This window comes from Oncorhynchus tshawytscha, linkage group LG33, assembly GCF_018296145.1.
Source record: "Oncorhynchus tshawytscha isolate Ot180627B linkage group LG33, Otsh_v2.0, whole genome shotgun sequence".
Lineage (NCBI taxonomy): Eukaryota > Metazoa > Chordata > Actinopteri > Salmoniformes > Salmonidae > Oncorhynchus > Oncorhynchus tshawytscha.
In genome coordinates, this window is record NC_056461.1 from 22391883 (window position 1) to 22404094 (window position 12212).

Genomic DNA, 12212 nt, shown 5'->3' on the forward strand with positions numbered 1-12212 from the left:
GCCAGCCCTATTCATACCCCAGCCCAGTTCATAACCCCGCCAGCCCTATTCATACCCCAGCCCAGTTCATAACCCAGCCAGTCCTATTCATACCCCAGCCCAGTTCATAACCCCGCCAGCCCTATTCATACACCAGCCCAGTTCATAACCCCGCCAGCCCTATTCATACCCCAGCCCAGTTCATAACCCAGCCAGCCCTATTCATACACCAGCCCAGTTCATAACCCCGCCAGCCCTATTCATACACCAGCCCAGTTCATAACCCAGCCAGCCCTATTCATACCCCAGCCCAGTTCATAACCCCGCCAGCCCTATTCATACACCAGCCCAGTTCATAACCCCGCCAGCCCTATTCATACCCCAGCCCAGTTCGTACACCAGCCAGCCATATTCGCAGGCACAGTGCTACACCGGGGCTAGGGGGGGCTATAGCCACGTCACAAATCTGCATAGCCCCAGTTAAGCCCCCTCAAGCATTTTAGTGTTTTTTTTATTTTTGAAGAAATATGTAAAAGTTAATAATCAGCCATTCTGTTCCCCATCCGATCCCTGGCTGCATGCTCGTGCCGCGTGTGTACCCTATGAAGTGTGTATATGTGTGTGTGTACGTGTGTGTGTGTGTGTGGGGGGGGTCTGGTGGCCACGTTATGTGAGCTAACTCCTAGCTAGGTAGTCGCCCATCTCGCCCCGTTGCGATGGACCGTTTTCTGATCAAGAGAAGAGTGCGGGTAGAAAATGAAAATCCAGACCCAGACCCTGTTTCCGAGGGGGCCAGAGAAAAAGAGGGAGAGAGGAAAGATGAGTCGGAGAGAGAAACTCGTGAGCCACGACATGAGGGAGCACCAGAGCGGTTTGTCGCTGCTAGCTGCCCCACAGCCACCGTTAGCTGCACTGTTAGCACAGCCACCGCTCCCTCTGATTTAAGCCAGTCACCTGTTGAAGAACCAAGGCGCCCTCTTCTTCGCCGTTATCCAGCCACAAAAGTTGGACAGCAGGATCGCTACTTTAATCGTAGATGGTATGAGGATTACAAATGACTGGAATATTCTATTTCAAAGGGCCGTGCTTTCTGCTTTGCATGCCGGCACTTTCAACTTCCAGGAAACCATGGTGGAGAGAAGGCGGCACATTTACAGGTCATACGCAAAATCGACAAAACAGTTGCACAGAAAATCTCAGATAATCCTAGAAATGCTAAGTACCCGCATCATGATATACAGAATGAGATACTGGGCAAACCCTCGACTCAGCAACCTTGCCTGCCTGTCTATACACACAGAAAGATCCAAGGCCCCAGTTGTCCAGAAGATTATAGACTCATTTGCACTGAACCACAACAACAGACACTTCGTCCTTCTATAAAACAACACTTGGTAAGTAACTGAAAGGCCTTTTATTTATTGACAGTGTGCGCCTGTCCGGTGGTGGGAACATGATTCAATTGCGCTGACCTGGATCTGGATGGAACAAGAAGACACATGCATGTTGTCGGCCAGTCGGTCTACAAGTATTTTTGCAAAGAAATATCATCGCTAAAATAGTGATGATTGCCAGTTCGTTTTACAAGTGTGTGCACAGTTAACAGGCATAGGCTAAATGCATTGCACTTCTCGCTGTGGCTGCACTTTGGATATTATTCATGTAATTTCTGATGTTGTGATAGCCATTTCAACCCGAAAAACATTATTACTAATGCACAGTTGTCTGATTATGAATATGGAATAAATGCACTTGTAAATAGTCATGAAAATCAACTATTTTCTTAGCACCCCCACGTATTGGTCAAGCACCCTCTTAGCACCGGGAGAGAAAAAATCCTGGCTCCGTGCCTGTCTATTGGTACCCCAGCTCTATTCATACCCCAGCCAGCCCTATTCATACCCCAGCCAGCCCAATTCATACCCCAGCACCACTTAAGGAGAACAAGGTCCAGATGGCCTCTAGGTCAGACAGTCTCCATCTCCACCGGCCCGCTTATCTCCAGCTTCACTTCACTTCAAGAGACCACTGATAGCCCTGTTAGTTAGCACCTTTAGCCTTTTTCCCATGAAGGCCTGTGAAAACTAGAGCGACCCAACCAAATATCCCCAAGTATAACCAATCAGTGAAATATCAATTTCTTTATAATAAATTCCCTCCTTCTCAGTTCTCATATCCTTTATCAACATCACCACCACCACCACCATCATCATCAATAACAACAAGATTCCCTCACAGCTGCATGATAGCCCTACTTTGGTGACTCAGGCCAGTCCAGGCCCTCTGCCCTCACCGGAACTGAGTTCTTGACCTTGTGGTCATTCGTCCAGGGCCCTTCCTTCTCGCCCTGAACCCCTACAGCCCAGAGAAATTAGTCTGCCCCTTTGATCTCCTCCGGCCATGAAGTCAGTGGGAGTCATGAAGTCGCCTTGCTAAATTACAATGTGCTTCAAAAGAGAAATAAAGAAGCAAGATGTCTGCCAACTACAGGTGGCTGCCCTGTACATAGGTCACATTCTCCAATTAAGCAGGAGGACGAAACAAATGGATGAATTACAATAGATTCAAAGTAGCAAGGAATGTATATGCACCATACAAGCAACTCTGGAGATAGCGTCTTCAGCATCCAATGCTATCCAAACTAGAAAAATGACGTGGTGTGAGATGCTCTCCTTTCGGTTTTCTGGATAAGATTAATGGAGGCTGAAGGGGATGTCTGTCTTTTGTAGCATTCTAATTTATCGTCTGTAAATGGATGTTTGGAATGCTTGTATTACTGGGCCCATAGGTCACCATTGAAAGATAGTGATAATGATTAATAAGATCACCAGGAGTTGCCTCATGAAATAAAGGCCAAATAGAAAAGGAATCTAATCCCGTGTGTTTGAAGTGGTGGTCCATGGGCGGGGCTAGGGGTGTTGATTGATGGCTCCTACTCCTATTGGGCAGTGGGCTTCCTCCGGTGGGTCACGTCCTGTCTGGCCCCTGTCCACAACACACTTCCAGGACATTTCCGGGGTCTCTGCCCTCGCCCATGCTGTCTCGGCCCCCTCACTCCTCCGCCCACACCCCCTCCTCGCCTCCTCGGCGCCACACTGCGCCAGTGGTCAGGACCTGTGTGCCACCCAGGTCTAGCAAAAGGGGAAGACAGGGAGAGGAGGAGTTGGGGGAGGGGGCAAGAGGGAGATGGGAGAATGGGGCAAGGGCATTTGCAGCATGACGTTTTCTGATGGAATAGGCATTAGTTCCTTCAACTGCTGCATGGTGTTGCTGGTGACCCCCCATCCAGAATCTGAAAACAAGTACACGAGAAGAAAAGGTCACAAGCACTCAACTTTCTCTGAGAGCTGAAGCTGAGCCAATGACTGGAGTGACACCCCATGGAGACAAAGAACACTGCAGTTCACCACCCAGTCCAAGGCCACAGTTACAGAATGGCCAGATGCAGTTGGCTGCAAATAACCTTGCAAAAAGAAGAACAGCGTTTTTAGATACATTAATGCACAACAAGACCACAGAGTTCCCTGGACATCCTGATATATGACTTATTCACAACACTTACTGTTTAATGTTTAATAATGACTGTATAATTGTACATGTAAAGAATGATGAATTAGTGACAGCATTAGGATTAGAACTAGGTGTGAGATGTGGGTACACATCTCAGTTGTGGAATGTTGACTATTTAATAGTAATGACTTCATATTTGAACATGCTTTTAACATAAAACGTATATTAAGTGATGGAAATATCTTCTGTGGAAAAATATACCCTACCTTACTCTTTTATTGTTCACAGTGTAAAATGAATCAACATGACTGATTCCTAGCAACCACAATAAAAATAAAAATAAAAATACAATGAAACATATCAACTTGTTGTGCAGAAAGAGTCAAATTGATAAATTCCTCCAAATCTTTAATGTCTTGACTTTGATATTTTTAGTGGGCTCTATTGCAATGAGCCGGGACATCTTGTTATCTTGGCTTGCTGTCTTTCTTGCATTGCTTCTAAGTGAAGTCAGTGATTATTTTGATTTCCAGTGCCTCTCTGATCCTGGGGAAGACAAATGAAGTGCCTAACCACAGAGAGGCAGAATGCTCCGAGACGGTGAAAAGAGAATCTGGGAAAACATTCCTCAGAGGAGAAGAAAGGAGGAAAGAGAAGAAAAAAAGAAATAGTAACAATATATTTTTTTTTACGTGCAGATTCAAGTCACATCAAACAGAGATTCTTTACATTATATACATAAATAGATAACATATATGTGTACCTGCAGTGTGAGTGCTTTTGTTCAATGAATATTGTTTGAAAAATGATTTGTGGTCCAAAGGTGGAGAGGAGCAAAACTTCAGTGAGCTGCTTGACATCAACTGTAAATATTTGTACAGGTCTAACCAGATAGTTCAGTGCTTGAGCTCTTTTCTGTAGCTTGTAGGGAATACAATAATTGGCATGTAGGTTTCTCACTTATGGGTGGCACACATTGGGATATGGGGGAGGGGACTGGGCAGGGTATATGCAAAATAAATACTGTAGTATTTACTATAGTTAAAATAGTGTTTTTTTGTTGTGGATAATACTATAGTATTTACTATACACTCTTAGAAAAAAAGGTTATTTGGGGTTCCATGCAGAACCTTTTGCTTATTTGGAAGATATTAATGAACCCTATATATATATATATATATATATATATATATATATATATATATATATATATATATATATATATATATATACCCAGTGAAACTTCTGAGTGTAGTCTAATGTGGATTTTAGCAAACAGCTAACAAAAGCTAACACAGTCACATCAAACTCTGAAATGCTAGCTAATTAGCTCCCTTTTCATTTCTTTTAGATATTTTGCATGAACATTTATATCCATATTAATGATGATGCTGCTGCACGATTTTGCCTAGTCAGAAAAATGGCTAGTTGATGTCTGACTGTATTACCTCTCTCAGGGGGGAGATCTAATTCACATTTTTAAACAATGTTTCCCAGGTCGGAGTGGCAAACAGCAAGGTTCATACAAACCTGTGCTGTTTCAAACTACAGGCTAGCTGGAAGCGAGAGGAAATAATGAGTTGAATGAAAGCATACCCTCTTAGATTGAAAAAGGGGTTCTATTTAGAAGCTTTTGGTAAATTCATATTTTAACTGCCATTCTGATTAAAAAACCAACTGCCATTCTAGAATGAGGATGGTGGTTGAACTTGCAAATAGCCTACCAATAAGCAAGTTATTTTTCAATTTATTAAGGTAAGCAGAGTTGATTATTTAATTCAAATATATGAAGCCAACGTCATATGATAAACTATAGCTAGGCTAGATAACGTTAGATAGATACATTTGTATTAGAAATTGAGCACCGTTCGTAAGCTAGCTTGCTAGGCTTCTTTAATTAGTCACTTTACAAGCTAGCTAGCTAATGCTAATAAATAAACATACTTTTTTATTATGGAATATACCAAATAGAGCTACAGACCCAGCCTGCCATTGACAATTAGCTAATTGTTACTATTATTTCAGTATTTCAGCATGGAGTCAGATGACAGTTGCTGACCTCTGTTGAATGCAGGTGATGGGCAGTGGGCTGACTGAGAGGAGATATCTATCTAAACTATTTATAATAAAAATGAGTCTTGGTGATTCAATAGTCTAGTTAATCATTACATTACTTTTAACACACTCTAAGTCTGGCAGTAACCCATCTATCAGGCAGAGGATCTCTGTTGCTGCTGCTGACAACAACTGCACATTTTTGCTTCTTATTTCTTCTTCTCAGGAACCAGCCAGGCAACAACACATACTGTACTGTTCCATAAAGAAGTTAGACAAGGTTTGGTACCAAGATTGACGTTGGCCATCATTCAAACAAAAAGATGCCTCCCTGGCAGACAGTGCATATTTCCAAACTATGTTTGCATACAATGACAATAACGTCTCTAAACTATCCTGGTATTCTTTTTTCCATTATTTAATTGTTTATTATACTCAGTGGACTTGTGATTCGTTTTTGCCCTGAGATTGGAAGGTTGTGAGTTTAATCCATTGCCGAGTCAAACCAAAGACTGTAAAAACGGGACCTGATGCATCTCTACTTGGCACTCAGCTATTTAGTATATAGATTGGGGGTAAGGCTCTTCAATAGACTAGCGTTCTGTCCAGGTGGTGTACTTGTACGTCAAGCTTCCTCGTGCTACAGAAACAAGAGATAGGCTCCTATCCAAGGCTTGTGCAAGGCTACTTACTTACTTACTTATATTATATTCTTAGCTAAAAAATATTACCTTATTAGTAGTAGCCATAATTCATAAATGGCACCAATTTTAGTTCCGTGAAGAAGAACCATTGGATTCTACATAGAACTTTTAGAGGTTCCATATATGAAGCAAGTGATATAACCCTTTTTGGTTCTATAACAAACTTCTTTTTCTAAGTGTAGTATTCTACATTGTAAACTGGGTGGTTCGAGCCCTGGATGCTGATTGGCTGACATCCGTGGTATATCGCACCGTATACCACAGGTATGACAAAACATTTATTTTTACTGCTCTAATTACGTTGGTAACCAGTTTATAATAGAAATAAGGCACCTCGGGGGTTTGTGATATATGGCCAATATACCATGTATATTCTTATGCACGACACAACGCGGCCTTATTGCTTAAGTATACTGTACTACAACATTTTATAGCAAGTACTACACCTAGACGAATACTACAGTCTGTAGTATAGTATTCTACAGTATATTACAGTTTACTGCAGAATACTTTAGTAAGTACTATAGTATTCTATAGTAAACTCATTTTTTCATGTGGGTAATAAGAGGAAGTCACTTTAACCCTGTGACAGTTCACTGAAGTAATGACAGAAAGAAGCACATCTTCCATGCCACATAATCAGGAGAACAGAGGGCTGATGTTCTAACTAATCACACTCACACAGAATGTGTCCCACCAAGGGAAGAGGTTTGCATATCTCATTCGTAACAATGATTAGGACTCCCCAAAGACTGGAATCACATTAACCTACCAGCTGCGCCATGATATGGCCAAGCCAAAACACACTTGGCCCTTTATTTTCTCATAAATAACGCAAAACACATGAGGAAGAAGGTGGAGGGAGTGAGGGAGGAAAGGGGACCTCGTTCCTTCCCAAAGCACTCGAGTAGAATCCGATGTGTTAAGAGTGCTTGGGAAGCCAAAGGGTCGCTCTAGGAAGCCGGGGTCGGCTCTGCCGGAGAGGGGAGGAAGGTGTTGAGTAGATGCAAACGAGTTGGCCTTGTGAAGAGTGACAGTGGGACTGATAACCCACTTTCCATCCATTGAGAGGGACGTCTTTATAAGGGCTTTCTCATTGGGCCCCAGGCACCTGAGCCTCCCCCAAAATAACCACCATGCTGCATGGCTCCCTGCCAGCATGCCGTCCCTTCCTCCAGCCCAGCCGCCACAGGCCCTATGTCCTACTGCACATCCTCTCCTCTAGCTGCTAACACTGAATACATACGGCTCTACATCGCCACACATACTAGACACAGTGCCAATCAATGTCAATGTTCAATTCATGAGAGAATCTTGTGCTTTTTGCAATTACATATTCCTTTTCATTTCATTTGTGTCATTGTGGTGGTCAGCAATATAGAATGACTCATTTTCATGAGTTTTTGGGGGGGATCAACTTATGTGGAGTGATTTCAAGTAGAAAACATTGTATTTATTATGTATTCAATTGTGAAACAGCAAATGACAAAAATGTACCGTATTTCACCACCCACACCACAAATACTTTCACTGACATGGAAACTCAGGATAGGCCATATACTTACTTCAGGACCTCTCAAACTTCCCAACCATCCCTCGAGAGGGTTTAAAAACCTTGACTCTCTTAGCAACTGAACGCATAATAGAGAGGAAGGAGGGTAAGAAAGGAAGAGAAAAGAGGAGGTGCAAAATGGGCCCTAAAAAGGTCCCTTTGCGTGCTGAGTCTACTTCCCAGAGGACGCAGCAGCACATTCTCCTGCAGTATGGTGTGACTAATCGTCTCTGCTGAAAATTCTCCTTGCTGTCTATAAGAGAGAGAATGGAGATTTACTACATGGGGTCAGAGACTCAGGCAGGTCATAAAGCAGTCGTTTCTACAGTATGGCCTCGGCCCACTGCTCATACGTCACTGACAGGTGGTGGTGACCGGACAAAGGGTTTCATTCCATTTTGCTTTATTAGGATGGATGGGAAGCATCATACCATCATCAAAGGAAAGGGAGGGGAGTGGGGAGATGAGACAGCAGAACATTCATATTGTAATGTAGTCAGCATGTTAAGTAGCGACGTTACCAACACTTTTGCTGAAGTTGTTGACATGATAAAACAATAAAATGATCATCTTGGCAAAGCGATCAGATGAATACTAAATCCCTCTCTCATGCCAGCACATGCACTACAGGCTTTCACTGAGCTTCCCAAACCACAGTCAGTGTCTGGAAGTCAGGACGTCAATGGCTCCGACAGTAGCCAATCAGCTTTGTGGTAACACGTGGCGTTCCTGTGTATTGGGGGGGACTGGGTGTGTTAAGGTGGACAGACCAGCTGTACTGTACCATTCTACCACATTTGAACTCCCCAGAGGTGTCCTGAGGGCCTATTTAATAGAGCCCAGTAAGGCACACCAGGAGTGGCAGCAAACCAAGAACTTCCAGGGGAAATAACATATTAACTATGGGAGGAGAGGTGGGAAAAATAGTCACTGTTTCTGGATCAGTGAGGAATTTTTGGAAGATGCTTGTGTTTCCCACTACCCTTCAATGCCATCTCTTAGTAACTCCAGACAGGTTTGAATGTTGTATGAATGTGGACACTAAAGGAAGAACAATAATATTCATACAAATAATAGTAATTCAATAATCAAGGGTGAATGTTGTGATAACATAATTAACATAGTAATAATGCAATTTTCCCAAAATGCATTTGAGTTCAACAGAAGAAAAAGAAGCAGCATACTATCTAGACTGTATGTGTGTGTACGGGGCCTCACTCTGGTTTTGTAACTTTTCTGTTTATACATTTTTCAGGGCCATCATTTCATTGACTAAAGTAAATCTGGTTTTCTCTGAAGCAGAACTTAGGCCATATCTTTGTGCATTCCTTGCTACATTAAAAGTGCCCTAGTGGATGGAGTTGTATTTTGTGGTTAGGAGCTTATTTAAGACCATTTTAAAGGCCTGTGGAGAAGGTTGTGCCAAATGTGTTCCCACACTCCTATTTCTAACACACAGAAACTCTAATTACAACACAACTTTAAACCAACCTAACCCTGCAGCGACCAGAGAGAACACTGAAACATTTCACTCCACAAAATCCTCCCTCACGTAAATACTATGTAACCATATGGAAGAAAATACACTGGAGTATAAATCATTAGGAGCACCTTCCTAATATTGAGTTGCACCCCTTTTCCCCTCAGAACAGCCTCAGTTCATCGGGGCATGGACTCTACAAGGTGTTGAAAGCTTTCCACAGGGATGCTGGCCGATGTTGACTCCAATGCTTCCCACAGTTGTGGCTGGATGTCCTTTGGGTGGTGGACCATTCTTGATACACACGTGAAATTGTTGAGGGTGAAAAACCCAGCAGCGTTGCAGTTCTTGACACACTCAAACCGGTGCTTCTGGCACCTACTACCATACCCCGTTCAAAGGCACTTAAATGTTTTGTCTTGCCCATTCACCCTCTGAATGGCACACACACAATTTGTCTTAATTGTCTCAAGGCTTAAAAACCCTCCTTTAACCTGTCTCCTCCACTTCATCTACACTGATTGAAGTGGATTTAACAAGTGACATCAATAAGGGATCATAGCTTTCACTTGGATTGACCTGGTCAGTCTATGTCATGGAAAGAGCAGGTGTTCATAATGTTTTGTATACTCAGTGTATAGGAACGTCCACAGGTAATATGTTGTTGTCAGCAGTTTTGTGCGTTGGAGACTGAAACTGTTGAGGCAACTGCAGAGGCTAATGTCAGTCATCTCTTTCCTGTCATTCCAGCAGTGCCCTTTACCTTGTGAGCGATAGCCTGAGAAAAGGCAGCCATCTTGTCAATGTTTGGAGTAGAGGATAGCAGCCCCCATAGGGAAGTATGCAGACTACGAAGCTAAGACATTTGGCAGGGTAAAATAGTATACATTCAAAAGTATGCATATCTACACAAACATTTGTAAACAGCTGTTATGTTGATATTGGCAGAGAATATGAAAAAAGGTTCCACATGATATACAAATACTATTTGTATGGTGTTAATGAGAAACAGAGAGAGAGAGTTGTGAGTGTTACTGACCAATCTCGTTGTCCTTCTCTGTCCAGACCTATAGCGAACTAAAAGCCTGGCCAACACAACAACCAAAACATCCTCCTCAGTCACAACAGCTGACTGTTTAGTGGAGAGTGGTTTGGTTAGCCATCCTCCGCTACAATCATCCCCGTACATACACTGCCGATAGTAGCCAGTCCTGTTGTGTTGTGTGAGCCGGCTGGGCCTTGAGGCTTCACTCTCTCTGGCCTATCTCAAGTGGATGCTGTGTCAGGGCCAGGAACACAGATAAGCCTGCCGTTCTTAGTCATCTCTAGAGCTGCTGCTGTACTGCACTGGCCTAGAGGGGGACGGAGGGGCCATCTGATAGGGGGCAGGCTGAGATTAAGCCAGGCTGGCCTGTATCTCCACGGGATTAACTCCTATCACAGACACTGTTATCTCCCTGCTGATCCCATCCAGTTCTGGAGTAGCCAATATAGTGCTATCTATGTACAGTATATCTACACTACACAGGAGGCTGTTGAGAGGAGGACGGCTCATAATAATGGCATTTATTCCATTCCAGCCATTACTATGAACCCGTCCTCCCCAATTAAGGTGCCACCAATCTCCTGTACTACACTATGGGTATTATTCATTTAAACAGGGAGGATACTGTGTCTCTGGGATAGCTAAAACTATTTCTATATTTTTATTTCTATATTTTATATATATATATATATATATTCTGATTGATTAGGGAGCGAAATTTGAAGCTGCTATATATTACTCAAAGTGCATGTGTGCGTTTTTGAGAGGTGCACACGTCAGATGTCCCGGCAATGATAAATGTTAACTGTAAATACCAATCAGCCATCTTCATTCACCTCAAGTACATTCCCAAACAGAAATGGAAGCCACAAATCTTCCTTCTACTAGTAGAGCGGGCCTACAGAAAACTATGACAAGAGATAACCTATATGATAGCGTGTACACATATCAAACCAGCGCTTGCATCTAACCACATCCAGATGGAGTGTGTCTCTCCAGTCACGTCAGCTGACTTGCTCTGTAGAACAATGGCAGGACTTCAAAACCCACTGTCTCTCTGACCCTGTGTGTTCAGGTTTATGATAGGCGACGTGTACAAAACATTAGGAACACCTGCTCTATCCATGACATACACTGACTAAGTGAATCCAGGTGAAAGCTATGATCCCTTATTGATGTCACTTGTTAAATCCACTTCAATCCGTGTAGATGAAGGGGAGGTGACATGTTTAAGAAAGATTTTTAAGCCTTGAAACAATTGAGACATGGATTGTGTATATGTGCCATTCAGAGGGTGAATGGGCAAGACAAAAAATGTAAGTGCCTTTGAACAGGGTATGGTAGTAGGTGCCATTTTGATTTGAGTGTGTCAAGAACTGCAACAGTGCTGAGGTTTTCACGCTCAACAGTTTCCCGTGTTTATCAAGAATGGTCCACCACCCAAAGGACATGTGGGACGCATTGAAGTCAACATGGACCAGCATCCCTGTTAACAGAATTGCCGTCTCTCATTCAATTTTCAAAGGGAGAGACCACAGCAAATAGAATAATAGCATTTGTTCAACTTCACACATTTGGTACATACAGTGCCTTCGGAAAGTATTCAGACCCCTTGACTTTCTCCACATTGTTAGGTTACAGCCTTATTCTAAAACGGATTAAATCATTTTCCCCCCTCATCAATCTACACATAATACCCCATAAAGACAAAATAACCGATTTTTTTTGTTTTGTTGCTCATTTTTAATAAAACAAAACAGAAATAGACCCTTTAATCAGTACTTGGTTAAAGCACTTTTGGCAGCGATTACAGCCTCCTGGGTCTTCTTGGGTATGATGCTACAAGCTTGGCACACCTGTATTTGAGGAGTTTCTCCCATCCTCTCA